We start from the raw sequence: 17416 nt of genomic DNA, 5'->3' as shown, positions 1-17416 counted from the left end.
AGTACAAGCAGTCACACACGCACGTGCATGCACGTCGCTAGACAAGTGAAATAATCTTGAACCTTACCTGACCTCATATTGATTGGCCAGTCGACGCCAACTGCTTAATTCATTCGTCACCACTCGCCCCTTTCCGTAACCTGCAAGAAGACTCGTCCCCCTATCGATGGATGTTATGTGCGAAAACACGACAAACCAATCAAAATGCGCGTATGATTTCAAGTTCTTCGTCAAAGAATCCCTCAGAAATAATTTTTGATTATACATATGTCTTGCATCTAAAAATATACCCAGGACACAGTTAAATGTGTTTAATCATACTGTACAATACCGCATGTTCCGATGTGCTTTAAATTGCATCTGAAATATATAAAGAACATGGGAAAATATATGTGACCCAATATGTAACAAGTTGACAATTGTTTTAGGTATGCCCGTTTGCGCTAAACGGAACCCGGTCGCAAAAATGGCCACGAGAGAGGCACGAGTCGCTATTCGGCTTGTCCCGGAATAACGCGAGTTGGTCACGAATGCTGCTTAATTGTGTTGTTTGCGACGTCTTGGACATTAACATTTTCTACGTTGCCTCTGGAAGAAAAGACCAGTTTCGGTACAAAAAGGACGGTAGTGCGGTCAGGGGCGACTTTGACGGAGACATAGACGACGTTAATAATGACATGTTGGCGATGAAGACGAAGAGAATGGTGGTCGTAGAATCGGGTGTAACGACGGTTATGTTGATGCCGAAGAAGAGTGGGATATATAATTACGCTTGAACGGTACATGTAATTCGGTTTAATCATGGTGTCTCAAGCTTTATGTGTAAAGCCCCATGTGACGTTGGTCTTAGACGTTTACCACGCCTTAGAGATTGTCCACTTTCATGTGACGCAGGCCTTGTGTGTTGTCGGATTCATGTGACGCAGGCCTTATGTGTTGTCAGATTTCATGTGACGCAGGCCTCAGACATAGTCCACTTTCACGTGATGCAGGCCTCAGACATAGTCAACTTTCACGTGATGCAGGCCTCAGACATAGTCCACTTTCATGTGATGCAGGCCTCAGACATAGTCCACTTTCACGTGATGCAGGCCTCAGATATTGTCCACTTTCATGTGATGCAGGCCTCAGACATAGTCCACTTTCACGTGATGCAGGCCTCAGACATAGTCCACTTTCATGTGATGCAGGCCTCAGACATAGTCCACTTTCATGTGATGCAGGCCTCAGACATAGTCCACTTTCACGTGATGCAGGCCTCAGACATTGTCCACTTTCACGTGAAACAGGCCTCAGACATAGTCCACTTTCACGTGATGCAGGCCTCAGACATAGACCATTTTCATGTGATGCAGGCCTCAGACATAGTCCACTTTCACGTGACGCAGGCCTCAGAGGTTGTCCACTTTCACGTAACGCAGGCCTCAGACATAGTCCACTTTCACGTGACGCAGGCCTCAGAGGTTGTCCACTTTCACGTGACGCAGGCCTCAGAGGTTGTCCACTTTCACGTGACGCAGGCCTCAGAGGTTGTCCACTTTCACGTGACGCAGGCCTCAGGCATAGTCCACTTTTACGTAACGCAGGCCTCAGACATAGTCCACTTTTACGTGATGCAGGCCTCAGACATAGTCCACTTTCACGTAACGCAGGCCTCAGAGGTTGTCCACTTTCACGTGACGCAGGCCTAGAGGTTGTCCACTTTCACGTAACGCAGGCCTCAGAAGTTGTCCACTTCGCGTGATGCAGGCCTCAGAGGTTGTCCACTTTCGCGTGACGCAGGCCTTAGACATAGTCCACGGCGAAGCAGAAATATATGAAGAAAATGGAGGGAAATTATCTGATATATGGATTAGCCGACGACGACGATGACGATGTTACTTCTACTACTACTACTGCTACTACTACTACTACTACTACTACTACTTGGGAAAAAGATAAGGCACCCGGATGATTATTTTGGAAGCCTTAATGTCACAGAAATATTTAGTCTACTTTTTTCAATAATGAACAAGGTAACATAGAAAGTATCTGCTATCATGTCTACAACTTCAAATGAATCTGAAGTACTCATTATAGAAAACCCAAGGTCATAACGTAATAATTTTATTTTGTATTGATACTTTGTGTTGGTATCCTGACTTCTTATGTATCTGTTTATATAGTTTATAGAATATCGTCACTGTTTCTACTTGGAATGTTTGCGCAATAAAAACTTGTATCTTGTATCTGATGTCCTGTTTTGCTGTCGTGTTTAGTGTATTTCAAGACTGAATAAGCTAGAGAAAGTACTGGTAAGGCTATATATAGGGTCACATTCATCGAGGAGAATTTGGCGCACCTTTCGAGCTACCATTACACCAGCCCAAAATAATTTGTTTTTCAAATTCCAAGAACATGAATCCAATGTGTTAATTATCTTTACGGAAACGAATCTCATTCAATAGATATATAATTAATTTGAAATTAATAGATAATGATTTAAAATCCCCAAAAGTAAACCATTTTAATAAATGAAACGGAGGTTTATCAGTTTCAAACAAGTTTTATAGTATATCTATCGACATGACCATTTTCACGATGTATTTTCTGAAAGCAGAAGTTTTTGTAAGCTATGTCATCAGTCAATCCTTGCTAAAACATAAAGAGCTCAATACATCGGCGTTATTTTTGTCAGAAGACGCCACTTGAAGCAACCACTACGTCAGCGGACCAGGCCGTTCCCGTGTTGTTGGTGGAGGGGCAGAGAGCTATTTTTCATGGGAAAGCAACATAAACATCATTTCTTATTAGCGAGTGTTGTTTGAACTTGGCGAGAGTGACGAGGAGACAAGATCTTATACATTCTTCCGAGCATCACTTATCTGCCTTGTTCGCTTTTGTAATTCTAGCATTTTGAGAACTGAACGAAAGGCGGAACATGGTGGCGTGTTCGTTTCTGAGCTACGTTTCTGTGTGGATGACATATTGCGGCTGCGCATATCAGTCATCTATATATGACTGACAACATTTATGCTTAGTGTCCAGCTTCCGGTACGCAACGCTTTAGAGATGACACCCTCCGTCCAGTAGTGCTGCCCTACCTCCAGCAACAACCCCGAGGTGTTCTGTACCAACACGACAACGCCAGGCCCCACACAGCTTGTATCGTAGCTGACTTCCTTGCCAACAACAACGTCAGCGTCTTACCGCGGCCGTCACCCATAGAACACCCCTGGGACGTCTTGGACACCCTCCCGCCAACAGAGAGTTGTTGATTTACGAGGGGCGTTCAATAAGTTTTGCAACTTCACTATAAGACCAAGTCGCAGAATATATTTTGCACTTTTATTTGCAATATAATCTCCATTCACCTGAATAGACTTATTCCATTTGTCTTTCAAGCTTTTAATACCACTTTTATAGAAATCCGCAGATTTGCTCTCTAACCACACCTCTGTGGCAGCCTTTATGTCCTCGTCATCCTGGTAGCGTCTTCCACGCAGGGCAGATTTCATTTGCTGGAACAGGAAATAGTCACTGGGGGCTAAGTCTGGGCTGTAGGGTGGGTGATTTAACTGTACAGCCCAGACTTAGACCCCTCGTAAGCTCTACAAGATGAATGGAACCGCTTGCCACATGACGTCATTAGACGTTTGACGTTTTCCGCCCGACGCAGTCTTAAGCTTTGGGGGCACGGGGTGTCCACATTCGGTATTAAAGTGACAAATTTTGTGTCTGTGACCACTTTCCGTGTTTGAATGAATTGCAGTGAAAATCTGGACAAACTGAATTTTCAACTCCCACTGATTTTGTTTGTCTGGTGTACAATATATTCGTGAGTTCGAATCCTGGTTCGCCCCGATTATGTTTCAAGGTTTGTCAGCTCCATACCCGTGCTCGTGGGTTTCACCAAAGTTGTAGATGTCTGAAACCTGCATCACTTCGGGCTTTCCTGAAACGTCAAGCTGACACGCCGTGATATAACTGTTCAAAGCGGCGGTAAACCCAAAACACTCACGAACTCTGTTCTGAACTCGTGTACGAGTTCAAGGTCACCAGCTAGTTTTACGTTATTATTACAATGGTATCAATGTTCCACATGTCTACCTAATATCAATCTACAGTGTGAAGTGATGGTTTATTCGGCGTCCGATCTACACTTGTGTAGTCCATATATCTCAGCTGTCTTCAAACGACTGGTTTATTATAAAATGTTCATTTGTTTTCCTTAAACTCAAATGAATGAGTGAAATCTTCCGAACAGTATTTTAGCCGCGTCAACGCGTCAAAGCATCAACGCATCCTAGATACCAGACTTGTTTGTTCGAGTCACAGATTCGTGTTGATCATGATCCTTGATTCTGTGCTTGTTGGTTTGAGTCACAGGTTCGTGTTGATCATGATCCTTGTTACCAGACTTGTTGGTTCGAGTCACAGATTCGAGTTGATCATGGTCCTAGATACCAGACTTGTTGGTTCGAGTCACAGATTCGTGTTGGTCATGATCCTTGATACCAGACTTGTTGGTTCGAGTCACAGATTCGTGTTGGTCATGGTCCTTGATACCAGACTTGTTGGTTCGAGTGACAGATTCGTGTTGATCATGATCCTTGGTACCAGAGTTGTTGGTTCGAGTGACAGATTCGTGTTGGTCATGATCCTTGGTACCAGACTTGTTGGTTCGAGTGACAGATTCGTGTTGATCATGATCCTTGATACCAGAGTTGTTGGTTCGACTGACAGATTCGTGTTGATCATGATCCTTGGTACCAGAGTTGTTGGTTCGAGTGACAGATTCGTGTTGATCATGATCCTTGGTACCAGACTCGTTGGTGCGAGTCAAAGATTCGTGTTGATCATGATCCTAGATACCAGTCTTGTTTGTTCGAGTCACAGATTCGTGTTGGTCATGGTCCTTGATACCAGACTTGTTGGTTCGTGTGACAGATTCGTGTTGATCATGATCCTTGGTACCAGAGTTGTTGGTTCGAGTGACAGATTCGTGTTGATCATGATCCTTGGTACCAGACTCGTTGGTGCGAGTCAAAGATTCGTGTTGATCATGATCCTTGGTACCAGACTCGTTGGTGCGAGTCAAAGATTCGTGTTGGTCATGATCCTTGGTACCAGACTCGTTGGTGCGAGTCAAAGATTCGTGTTGGTCATGATCCTTGGTACCAGACTTGTTGGTTCGAGTGACAGATTCGTGTTGATCATGATCCTAGATACCAGACTTGTTGGTTCGAGTGACAGATTCGTGTTGGTCATGATCCTTGGTACCAGACTTGTTGGTTCGAGTCACAGATTCGTGTTGATCATGATCCTTGGTACCAGACTCGTTGGTTCGAGTCACATATTCGTGTTGATCATGATCCTTGGTACCAGACTTGTTGGTTCGAGTGACAGATTCGTGTTGATCATGATCCTTGGTACCATACTTGTTGGTTCGAGTGACAGATTCGTGTTGATCATGATCCTTGGTACCAGACTTGTTGGTTCGAGTGACAGATTCGTGTTGATCTTGATCCTTGGTACCAGACTTGTTGGTTCGAGTGACAGATTCGTGTTGATCTTGATCCTTGGTACCAGACTCGTTGGTTCGAGTCACAGATTCGTGTTGGTCATGATCCTTGATACCAGACTTGTTGGTTCGAGTCACAGATTCGTGTTGATCATAATCCTTGATACCAGACTTGTTGGTTCGAGTCACAGGTTCGTGTTGATCATAATCCTTGATACCAGACTTGTTGGTTCGAGTCACATATTCGTGTTGATCATGATTCTTGGTACCAAGCTTGTTGTTGCTGTCCACGAGTGGTGAACGTTGCTGCAAAGCGAGACTACAAGACACAACCACCCCTTTACCAAATCAAAGACAATCGACATGAATACCCGATTCACTGTGTGTCTGTGTGTTTGTCTGTGTTGTTGTTATTATTTTGTTGTTTAACGCCACACTCAGCAATATTCCAACAATATGGCGGCGACCAGTAAATAATAAAGTCTGGACCAGACACTCCCGCCACCAACCAAGTCACCGAGCCTGACCACCCGATCCATTTGGTTGCTCTTTACGTCTACAATTCAAGACTGATGGGAACCAACTCTAACTAGGAATCCCCACAAGGGCCCGCAACTCTGACACAGAGAGGAACTTTCAAGACGTCAAGCAAATGTCGCGCTTCACGACATCAGCATGATCAGAAACAACTACATCCTAGTCGTATAAAGTTCACCGTGGCGTCCTAAAGTCGTGTCTTCTAAGAGACCCTATGCTTAGATGAGGCGCGGAATGGCAAGCCCTCGGCTGTAATGTACGGCACCAAATCAAATTATCAAACATTAAATGATTTCAATCACACGGGGATAATGGATATACTCGACCTCATGCATGACCTGTCGCAGGTTTGAATGGCGGCCATTAAACTTACCAGCACAAAGACATACAAAGCAGAACATTGAAAATGTTCCCATTGGTTACAGTAGACTCCGGAACTGAAGAACCCAGTGTGTGAGTGAGTGTGTGAAGACAAACCAGTGACTGATAGTATGAGTAACGATCGATCGATCGATGTCACGCAATCAACCAGGTTATATTCTGAAAACAGCCGATCCTAATTAGTGTTTTCTCTACGACTGGCACTGACACAGATGGTGTGGGTTGGGTGGCTGGGAAGGTAAACTCAGGAGTTGCTTGTATACTCTTCGTTATATCCGACTTGGATGTATACGCTTCGTTATATCCGAGTTGGATGTATACACTTCGTTATATCCGAGTTGGATGTATACTCTTCGTTATATCCGGGGTTGGTGGTATATACTTCGTTATATCCGGGGTTTGTGGTATATACTTCGTTATATTCGAGTTGGATGTATACACTTCGTTATATCCGACTTGGATGTATACACTTCGTTATATCCGAGTTGGATGTATACACTTCGTTATATCCGAGTTGGATGTATACTCTTCGTTGTATCCGGGGTTTGTGGTATATACTTCGTTATATCCGGGGTTTGTGGTATATATTTCGTTATATCCGAGTTGGATGTATACACTTCGTTATATCCGAGTTGGATGTATACACTTCGTTATATCCGAGTTGGATGTATACACTTCGTTATATCCGAGTTGGATGTATACTCTTCGTTGTATCCGGGGTTTGTGGTATACACTTTGTTATATCTGGAGTTGGTGGTATATACTTTGTTATATCCGCGTTGGATGTATACACTTCTATATATCCGAGTTGGATGTATACACTTCTATATATCCGAGTTGGATGTATACACTTCGTTAAATCCGAGTTGGATGTATACTCTTCGTTATATCCGAGTTGGATGTATACGCTTCGTTATATCCGGGGTTGGTGGTATATACTTCGTTATATCCGCGTTGGATGTATACACTTCTATATATCCGAGTTGGATGTATACTCTTCGTTATATCCGAGTTGTATGTATACGCTTCGTTAAATCCGGGGTTTGTGGTATACACTTTGTTATATCTGGAGTTGGTGGTATACACTTCGTTATATCCGGATGTTGGTTGTATACACTTCGTTGAATCAGAGTTGGTTGTATACACTTCGCTATATCCGGTGTTGGTTGTATACACGTCGTTACATCGCCAGACGTTTGTTCGCCTCGTTATATCCGGACACCCAGTGACTGATGATGACGTTGCTCGGCAATGCTTCGGTGTATTGAATGTCAAATTTACTACTTTTCAAGTATTTGTCATACAAAATAACTATAAAATAATTCACGTGAAGATATAAACTCATCAGCGCAGTAGGCTATTAAAAAATCAATGTCTGGAAACACTATAATATAATTGGCTGTTAATGTGTGGAGCCCATTTCTGGGTGCCGTTGTACAAAGCAGTCTCAGCGCTAAGGTGATGGTAACTCCCATACCTTAAGATAGAGTTACGACAGTCGTAGCGCTAAGGTTGTTTTGTACAACGGCGCCCTGGTTACCCCGGTTGAATCATTGCTGGAATATTGCAAAAAGCGGCGTAAAACCATACTCACTCACTCACATGCTATCTTCATATATCGATTTACTAAATAAACATGGGCGACTCCGCACCCCAAGAAAGAACCCAGTCATCGAGACTTCGGCGATGTTAATTGTTTATGTAACATACAGGTATACATTTCGGCTTATCATATCAGATCTTCCCGCTCAATTGCGAGCCTAGGACGCCGATATGTCGGGGGAGTGTGAGAGGCAACTCTGTTTATGTTATGCACCCCCTGAACTGCCGTCTTCAACAGCTAATTTCAATAACAAGATAATTCATTGTGATTGAGGCGTCTGGAAACATCCCGACCAAGTCGCATCACCTTGGCTGATTGGATTTACAGTATGTAATATGTTTACTTATGTGATGTAAACAGAAATATGTGAAATTTGTGTCTCTTTTTCTTTCCTGTCATTTAAATGGCGTAACCGCTATATACAACACGCTTAACACCAGCACAGGAGATGTCCGGGGTGTACAGATTCTGCAGGGCGTTATAGTATTTTATACAACTTGGTACAGATTCTGCAGGGCGTTATAGTATTTTATACAACTTGGTACAGATTCTGCAGGGTGTTAGAGTATTTTATACAACTTGGTACAGATTCTGCAGGGCGTTATAGTATTTTATACAACTTGGTACAGATTCTGTAGGGTGTTATAGTATTTTATACAACTTGGTACAGATTCTGCAGGGTGTTATAGTATTTTATACAACTTGGTACAGATTCTGCAGGGCGTTATAGTATTGTATACAACTTGGTACAGATTCTGCAGGGCGTTATAGTATTGTATACAACTTGGTACAGATTCTGCAGGGCGTTAGAGTATTTTATACAACTTGGTACAGATTCTGCAGGGTGTTATAGTATTTTATACAACTTGGTACAGATTCTGTAGGGTGTTATAGTATTTTATACAACTTGGTACAGATTCTGCAGGGTGTTATAGTATTTTATACAACTTGGTACATATTCTGCAGGGCGTTATAGTATTGTATACAACTTGGTACAGATTCTGCAGGGTGTTATAGTATTTTATACAACTTGGTACAGATTCTGCAGGGCGTTATAGTATTGTATACAACTTGGTACAGATTCTGCAGGGCGTTATAGTATTTTATACAACTTGGTACAGATTCTGCAGGGTGTTTGAGTATTTTATACAACTTGGTACAGATTCTGCAGGGCGTTATAGTATTTTATACAACTTGGTACAGATTCTGCAGGGTGTTAGAGTATTTTATACAACTTGGTACAGATTCTGCAGTGCGTTTAAGTTTTTATACAACTTGGTACAGATTCTGTAGGGCATTATATCATATATGCAACTCGGTACATATTCTGTAGGGTGTTATAGCATTTATACAACTTGGTACAGATTCTGTAGGGCGTTATATCATTTATGCAACTCCGTACAGATTCTGCAGGGCGTTATAGTATTTATACAACTTGGTACAGATTCTGTTGGGTGTTATAGTATATATACAACTTGGTACAGATTCTGCAGGGCATTATAGTATTAATACAACTTGGTACAGATTCTGCAGGGTGTTATAGTGTTTATATAACTTGGTACAGATTATGTCGGCGTTATAGTATTTATACAACTTGGTACAGATTCAGTGGGGTGTTATAAAATTTATAGAACTTGGTACAGATTCTGCAGGGTGTTATGATATTTATACAACTTGGTACAGATTCTGCAGGATGTTGTACCATCTATACAACTTGGTACAAATTCTATAGGATGTTATAGCATTCACACAACTCTTCTCTCTGCACAGCGATACTTGCATGTCTCCACATCCGGGCAACACGCTGCTATCCTATCTTGCCGGGTTTATTACCTTGTATATTATTCATTTAGTATCAGACATGGCGGGAAGTAGTGTTAATTTGCCCGGGAAGCCTCTAATGGAGTTATCGTATCATTTACACTTTCTCCATTTGACGCTGTCTTAGGATTCGGTTCACGTTGGAGTGCTGTGGAGTTCTTATCTTTGGAAGTCGCCATTTTGAAACTGAGGTCAGGACCCCCTACGTTCAAGGTCACCAAACTGTCGTCTGCCAGTGTTTATCTTGCGTCACCGAAACATTTGTTTAAAGTTGGAGATTTGAAATAAGAGACAAATGCGCATATGTATCATGTAAACGTCAAACGGAGGACTGGTATCAGGAAACGGTTATTGAGTTAAGTTTTATTTACACATTGCTTTCTTCTCCAAGTGTATTGTTGTTATTTTATTTGTGTCGTCGCATGGTGTACCTGCAACAACCACGTCTTATGCTGACGTGTAATTCAAGTTATTACATGGTTATATACAGACATTTAGTCCCAGAAATAAAGGTATCTTATTTAAAAATGTATACCTACAAATAAAAAGTAAAATCAAAATGGGTGAGGTGAGATGAAATGGGGTCTAACGTCGCGTCCAAGATTATTGCACTTATATAGCGACGTGCATGTACGTGTGTGTGTGGTAACTTGTACTACTTGTACTACTGCAAGCACACTGAGATACCATGCCGCAGTTTAACATGAATACCCCACTCAGACACAGTATACTGACTCCGAGCCGACCTGTCCTGGTTTTAGCGCCTTTATGCCAAGCGACAGACAGGGTAACAACAAGTACCATCTTTTAACGTCTTTTGGTATGACGTGGTCGGGGTTCGCACCCGGACCTCCCTCTCCGTGCGGACGCTCTACCACATGACCACGGACAATCAAAATCGAGTCCATAACAATGCTTTATTTAAACTAGACTTGATTCTCGACTTGAGTTGGATTCAATTATAATTTTATTTTCAAGGGAGACAGACAATAACGGTATAGCACAGGGACGATACGAATATATAGCCAACGGATAAAACAAAAGTATAGCCAACGGATAAAACGATTGAATAGCAAAGGGAGAAACAATAGGGACAGCGAACGTTGAAGGGAAAGGATAAAACGAAGCGTTTTTTGTAAACGGATAAAACGAATGTTATATAGAGTGGATAAAACTAAGGACACTTTGAACTGATAAAACGGAGAGTATAATGAACGGATAAAACGGAGGGTACAACGAAGGGATAAAACGAAGATTATATAGAGCGGATAACGAAGGTTGAAGAGAAAGGATAAGACGAATGTTATAGGGAACGGATAAAACGAAGGTTATATAGAACGGATAAAACGAAGATACAACGAACGGATAAAACGAAGAATATTGCGAACGGATAAAACAATTGGTTTTGTAAGTGGATTAAACGCAGAGTACAGCGAACGGCATAAAACGAAGGGTATTGAGAACGGATGAAACGAAGGGTATTGAGAACGGATAAAACATTGAACATGCAACTTCCAAACTACCGTCAATACGTATGATGGAGGAAATGGCGGGAATTAGGTTCGGGGGTCAAGGTCGGAGCTTGGGGGCTCTGAGGTGTAAGAAGACCAAGCCTGGGTCAAGGACAGTGACAAATAATTAACATGCTTACATGTTATTCCCTTTTATCACATGTTGAAACGTTTTCATTCATGATCCTGAGTTCTGATGATGCAAGTGTTTATACCGAAGCTGAATGAGTGTAGGCCTTGCAGGAGTGTGAGATAATTACACTCGCTTTCAACTTTTATCACTTTCTACATGACGTCATACAGTTTCCCAATTATTTGTCCCTTGATGCAAATACCTCTTTAAATGCCCCCAACAGCCTCTTGTTAGATTTCACATTAAAACGATTTGACTTCGAGAGTACACAAACTGTCGTCTGGCACTTTCGGTGCAGACGACTCAGTTTTGAAAAAAGGCAGAAGACAAGGGTGGCATGGAGTGGGTAAGGCTTTTTCGACAGAAATAATGTTTCAAGCTTACAAGGCAATGGCAGTGTCTCCGATATTAGAGGTCATCAATTTACACGTTCCTAAATAATTATTAAGGTCCATGCTATTTCTTAGGCATAATCGAAGTCGGCATTGGAGAAAACGTTGAAATGCGCTTGCCGTCACCGTTCCGGATAACCCTGTCTGGTCATATTTTCCGGATTTATGTGACCCAATTTTATTTCGATTTCTCACGGTTGGAGCGTTCTTTGAGGCGGTTATCAAAAGTAATTATACGTCATTTCCTGTCTGTAATATAATTAACACGTTGCCATGGTTACAATAAATCTAATTCCGTTATGCTCTCTGGCGGAGCAACGTAGCAATTGAATTGTGAAACAATCTGATAAATCAGTCACCTTATATGTCTTGTGTGATACGTTTAGGTAAATAACATTCATCTTTATTTGACTGAAACCAGTTTATAATCAGCTGAGTCTTTTAGCAGACTGTTTGCGTTTATCTTGAGGTCTTTTGAGTACTTCTTTTCACTTCAAGTTACCCAACGAATCATGTTAATGTATTTGACGACCCATTAACTATACATTTGTCAACTAAATTGTGTTGTCCTGAGAAACATGTATGTACAAGTACTATTCAAGCACATACACCATTTTGTTGGTTGCTTGGTTTTTTTTGGTGGGGTGTGTGTGTGTGGGGTGGTGTGTGTGTGTGTGTGTGTGTGTGTGTGTGTGTGTGTGTGTGTGTGTGTGTGTGTGTGTGTGTGTGTGTGTGTGTGTGTGTGTGTGTGTGTGTGTGTGTGTGTGTGTGTGTGTGTGTGTGTGTGTGTGTGTGTGTTGTGCCTACACGCTTGTTTTTGTTGTTGTTATGTGGTGGATAGGTTGATGGGTGATGTGATGGTTGTGGACGGTTTAGTGAGTGGGGTGGGGTTTTGGGGTGGGGGTAGTGTGGTGGTGGTGTGGTGGGTGGTGTCGTGTGGCGGTGGGGTGGTATGGGGGTGGTGAGTGGTGTGGTGTGGTGTGGTGTGGTGTGGTGTGGTGTGGTGTGGTGTTGGGGATAGTGTGGTGGTTGATGTTGATGTAGGTGGGATGACGGTGGTTTAGTGGGTGATGTGGTTGCTGGTGTGAGGGGTAGTTTGGTGTTGAGGGTAGTGAGTGGTGTGGTGTGGGGGTGGTGTGGTGGCTGTGCGGTGTGAGGGTGGCGTAGGGGGGTGGGGGGTGGGGGGTGGTGTAGGGGTAGTGAGTTGTGTGGTGTAGGGGTGGTTTGATGTGTGTGTGTGTGTGTGTGTGTGGGGGGGGGGGGGGTATGGTGTTGTGGATGTGAGGTGTGGGGGGGGTGTGCTGTTGGGGTTGTATGGTGTGGTGGCTGTGTTGTGTGAGGGTGGTGTAGGGGTGTTATGGTGTGGTGTGGCTGTGTGATGTGAGGGTGGTGTAGGGGTGGTGTGATGAGGTGTGGCTGGGATGTGTAGGGGTGGTGTAGGGGTGGTGTGTCGTGGTGGCTGTGTGGTGTGAGGGTGGTGTAGGGGTGGTGTGATGTGGTGTGGCTGTGTGGTGTGGGGGTGGTGTAGGTAAGGGAGGTGTGATGTGGTGTGGCTGTGTGGTGTGAGGGTGGTGTAGGGGTGGTGTGGTGGCTGTTGGTGTGAGGTGGCGTAGGGGTGGTATGGTGTGGTGTGCCTGTGTGGTGTGAGGGTGGTGTAGGGTAGGTATGGTGTGGTGTGCCTGTGTGGTGTGAGGGTGGTGTAGGGGTGGTGTGATGAGGTGTGGCTGTGTGGTGTGAGGGTGGTGTAGGGGTGGTGTGGTGGGTAGTGAGTGGTGTGGTGGCTGTGTAGTGTGGTGTGATGGTGGTTTAGGGAGGGTATGGTGTGGTGGCTGTGTGGTGTGAGGGTGGTGTAGGGGTGGTGTGATGTGGTGTGGCTGTGTGGTGTGAGGTGGTGTAGGTAAGGGAGGTGTGATGTGGTGTGGCTGTGTGGTGTGAGAGTGGTGTAGGGGTGGTGTGGTGGCTGTTGGTGTGAGGTGGCGTAGGGGTTAGGGTGTGGTGTGGCTGTGCGGTGTGAGGGTGGTGTAGGGATGGTGTGATGTGGTGTGGCTGTGTGGTGTGAGGGTGGTGTAGGGGTGTTATGGTGTGTTGTGGCTGTTTGGTGTGAGGGTGGTGTAGGGGAGGTGTGATGTGGTGTGGCTGGGTGGTGTGAGGGTGGTGTAGGGGTGGTGTGGTGGCTGTTGGTGTGAGGTGGCGTAGGGGTTAGGGTGTGGTGTGGCTGTGCGGTGTGAGGGTGGTGTAGGGATGGTGTGATGTGGTGTGGCTGTGTGGTGTGAGGGTGGTGTAGGGGTGTTATGGTGTGTTGTGGCTGTTTGGTGTGAGGGTGGTGTAGGGGAGGTGTGATGTGGTGTGGCTGTGTGGTGTGAGGGTGGTGAAGGGATGGTGTGGTGGCTGTTGGTGTGAGGTGGCGTAGGGGTGGTATGGTGTGGTGTGGCTGTTTGGTGTGAGGGTGGTGTAGGGGTGGTATGGTGTGGTGTGGCTGTGTGGTGTGAGGGTGGTGTGGGGCTGGTGTGATGTGGTGTGGCTGTTTGGTGTGAGGGTGGTGTAGGGGTGGTACGGTGTGGTGTGGCTGGGTGGTGTGAGGGTGGTGTAGGAGTGGTGTGATGTGGTGTGGCTGTGTGGTGTGAGGGTGGTGTAGGGGTGGTGTGATGTGGTGTGGCTGTGTGGTGTGAGGGCGGTGTTGTGGGTAGTGAGTGGTGTGGTGGCTGTGTGGTGTGGTGTGACGGTGGTGTAGGGGTGGTGTGATGTGGTGTGGCTGTGTGGTGTGAGGGTGGTGTAGGGGTGGTGTGATGTGGTGTGGCTGTGTTGTTTAAGGGTGGCGTAGGGGTGATGTGATGTGGTGTGGCTGTTTGGTGTGAGGGTGGTGTTGTGGGTAGTGAGTGGTGTGGTGGCTGTGTGGTGTGGTGTGACGGTGGTGTAGGGGTGGTGTGGTGGCTGTGTGGTGTGAGGGTGGCGTGGTGGGTAGTGAGTGGTGTTGTGTGGGGATGGTGTTGTGTGGTGTGGTGGCTGTGTGGTGTGGTGTGACGGTGGTGTAGGGGTGGTGTGGTGGGAAGTGTGGTGTGAGAGTGGTGTGGTGGCTGTGTGGTGTGATGTGACGGTGGTGTACGGGTGATGTGGTGGCTGTTGGTGTGAGGGTGGTGTGGTGGGTAGTGAGTGGTGTGGTGGCTGTGTGGTGTGGTGTGACGGTGGTGTAGGGGTGGTGTGATGGGTAGTGTGGTGTGGTGTCGGGGGTAGTTTGGTGTCGGGGTAGTGTGTGGTATGGTGTGGTGGGTAGTTTGGTGTTGGGGGTAGTGTGTGGTGTGATAGGTAGTGTGGTGGTTAAAATCAATTGCCTGTCACGTTGCAGATCCGGGCTTGAAATTCATTCCCCTGCCTTGTATTGCTGTACTATATCTATTTCAAAATGCGAACACCTTTCCACTCACTACCAATGTGTGGAATCGAACCCTGGAATTTCCGTGAGCACACAAACTACTTAACCACCACATATATATGATACCAAAAGCCACATCGGGAAACACAATACATATAAAATGATAAATCGAAAGTCGACACACGCGTTGCCAGGGTATAGAAGCGAACCAGGGAGTGCGTGACGGGTAAGGGCACCATCCACTAGGCCATCAGTGTCCCTATAGTCCGCTAAATGGCCTCTATTCCGTTGGCAGTTGTAACGGGAGAATCCACCTAAGACTGGTGTTATCAGAGGAGTCAAGTGAACTTATCTGCCAGAGGTATTACCACGCCATTAAGTTTCTTTTGGCTCTGGTTATTAGCAAGCTACATGTAGGCCACTATTGGGCCTCGTTGCTATGTTAACACGTTAGTGTTTGAGATGTTCTTCTGTTGTGAGACAGACATTAGTGAGAAAACGGGTACAGTTTTAGAAACAATTAAATACCCTTGTTATGTGGGTAATGTATCGTCTTACGCATCACCTGTGTTTGTCCTGGATCTTGGTGGGTAGCTTAGTGGTAAAAGCGATTGTCCGTCACATTGGTAGCCGAGTGGTTAAAGTGATTTTCCGGCACCTGGGTAGCCTTTTGGTTAACGCTATTGCCCGTCTGCCCGTCGCGTGGTTAACCGAGTGGTTAAAGCTAGTGTCCGTCACATGACTACCCGATTGGTTAAAGCGACTGCCCGTCACGTGAGTAGCCGAGTGGTTAAAGCGATTGCCTGTGACGGACAATGTACATCAGTATCACATGTATATCCCCGGTTAACACATGTATATCCCCAGTATATCATGTACATATGCCCAGTATCCCATGTATATCCCAAGTGTACCATGTATATCGCCAGTATTCCATGTATATCCCCAGTATCCCATGTATATCCCCATTATGCCATGTATATCGCCAGTATCCCATGTATATCCCCAGTTTACCATGTATATCCCCAGTATTCCATGTATATCCCCAATATACATATCCCCATATCATATATCCCATGTTTATCATATAATGGGTAGGTTTCTCGGCAGGATAAAGGGAACGGGGAAAAAGCGATATCCGTTGGGGTCATATACGGATAGAGATGCAAATATCAAAGGTCAAGTTAGGGCTCGGGTCTTTGTTTATGTACATCTTAAAAGAAGTTGAGGACCAACGATTTTTTCATATTTTTATAGTTAGTATGCCGTGACAGATTACTTGTGGTAATTTAAAAAATGAGGGTGGTCCTAAACTGCTTTTGCGTAGTATACTTTCAGTCACTGGATTGTCTAGTCCAGACTCGAATGTTTACAGGCTGCCATCATATAGCTGAAATATGGCGTTCACCAACAAACAAACAATGGAATATAACTGAAATACTGTTAAACTCGCTGACTATATTGCTGACTAAGGTATCTGGTAAAAATCACTCATTCACCCTTGCAATTAGCATATATGTTGTGACCTTGGACAAAAGTAGTGGCAAGGTCAGGTGAGGTGAGGTTGGGTTTAACGTTGCGATCAAGGCCTTTGCACATATATACAGCGTGTTTGGCTGCTTGAACGTGTCAACACTAAACCTTTTTTTTATCTCCTTAATGCCGAGCGCCAGGCAGGATAATAACATGTGAACAAGAGACATGTAGTTCCTTAATAGAATGATGTATTTTATTAAACCTGATACCTAACTTTGTTTCGGGGCCAATCATGATTTCAAGCATCTGTCTGTAAAGGTTCCATTTGCTCTCCATTGCCATGTTAGAATCAGAGACAGTTATTTGAGGTCGCGGCTGAACACCTCCTTTACAAGTTAGCCACGTATGAAACTTTAATTGCGTGAAAAGAAACGAGCTTTTCGGTCTGTAAGTTCAAAGTGTCTTATAATACATAATATTATCAAGATGTTGAAATGCATCAAATATTCATTTTTCAAAACCGAATTACTGCGACAATCATTTATATACGCTTTACCGTCCGCGGTCTATTGGGCCACGTTTCAGATTCCGAGTGAAATGACCAAGTCTGTTAGCTATTATCGGCTATGTATTGCTTCATGAATTTTGAAAAAGTCAAGCACCGCTGCCCATTTCATCCAGAAATTGCT

The sequence above is a fragment of the Haliotis rufescens genome, unplaced genomic scaffold, assembly GCF_023055435.1.
Source record: "Haliotis rufescens isolate VD_foot unplaced genomic scaffold, xgHalRufe1.0.p SCAF_37, whole genome shotgun sequence".
Classification (NCBI taxonomy): domain Eukaryota; kingdom Metazoa; phylum Mollusca; class Gastropoda; order Lepetellida; family Haliotidae; genus Haliotis; species Haliotis rufescens.
The sequence above is the reverse complement of the archived record's forward strand: the minus strand, read 5'-3'. Positions refer to the sequence as shown.